We start from the raw sequence: 1,340 nt of genomic DNA on the forward strand, positions 1-1,340 counted from the left end.
AAAAAAAAAAAAAAAAAGAATCTGGAAGTCAGAAAACATGACACGTGGATGTGTATAATTTGAATTAGTAATATAAGGTTACAAAGTACGTATATATGAAAAGATAATAGGGAAAGTTGAGGCTATTTTCTCACAGAGCCTTTCCCATGGTCTAACTGTCCACTGTTCTTTTGCTTGTCTGTCTCCTCAGACAGATGTGAGCTCCAGGAAGGGGGTGGCCAAACCTTAAAGCAAACAGCTTGCTAGAGTAGGCCCTCAGTGGGGGTTTGTTGGACAAATAATGCCTAAGTGGTTGACAGTATTATTTAATAATCAACAATTTTACTGTTTTGTATGAAATGGTTCTCTTTAGGCCATTGTTTTGCTGCATGCAAACATGAGCGCTATGGAATTTCATGTTTAAAAACCCCATCATTTGGGGAAAAAAGCACCATACCACAACTCTAATGAGTTACAACAAAACTTTAAACAAGGTTTGTGGCTGAGTTCCACTTGTCCATTGGAAAACTCAACTTGGTATACTAAGCCTTCACATTAATCTGAGAAACAAAAGACAGAATTAACTTGACAGTTGCTTACATGACAGATAAATGTCAATGTTAATACGGTGAGTACTTTGATGTTCCTTTGAGTCAGCTCATGTCAACTTGATATCTTCTATCATAAAGAGTTCAACTTACCTAACAGCAACTGACTGCAGTTCTGTGCACATTAGATGCTTTCTCTTCTTTGAAGGTTATCTTTCATATAGGAGAAGATATTCTAAAACATTTCTAATACTACAGAAAACAAAGTATATATTAAAATGTCTTTATTCTTTCACTAGATAATACCTTTTGACTCCAAACCTTGATATATTTCCTTTTTAAGTAGCCGATTTCGTTGTCATTTTCATCATTCCCACAATAAAAATTGGAGTCCATCTTTTTCGACAATTTAAAGCAGGCTTGACGCCAAAAGGAAATCTGGGAGATGATTTGTATCTGTTTCCAATTTCTGGGAGTGAGTTCACTGCACTTCTATTGCAACACAGTCTACTCCAGTATTTTCCAGAGTTAGTCATCTACATATTTTTGAACTTTTTAAAAGACCCCTAGAAGATGACAAGAGGGAGAGCAAGAAACAAAGATATTGTATTTTATTTTTCTGAGACAGGGTCTTGCTTTGACACCCAGGCTGGAGTCCCATGGCAAGATAGATCATGGCTCACTGCAGCCTTGACCTCCTGGGCTGAAGCCATCTTCCTACCTCAGACTCCTGAGTAGCTGGGACTGTAGGCATGTGCCCCCATGCCCTGCTGATTTTTTTTTTTTTTTTTTAAAGTGGAGATGAGGCCTTGC

This window comes from Mandrillus leucophaeus, unplaced genomic scaffold, assembly GCF_000951045.1.
Source record: "Mandrillus leucophaeus isolate KB7577 unplaced genomic scaffold, Mleu.le_1.0 Scaffold731, whole genome shotgun sequence".
NCBI classification, from domain to species: Eukaryota; Metazoa; Chordata; class Mammalia; order Primates; family Cercopithecidae; genus Mandrillus; species Mandrillus leucophaeus.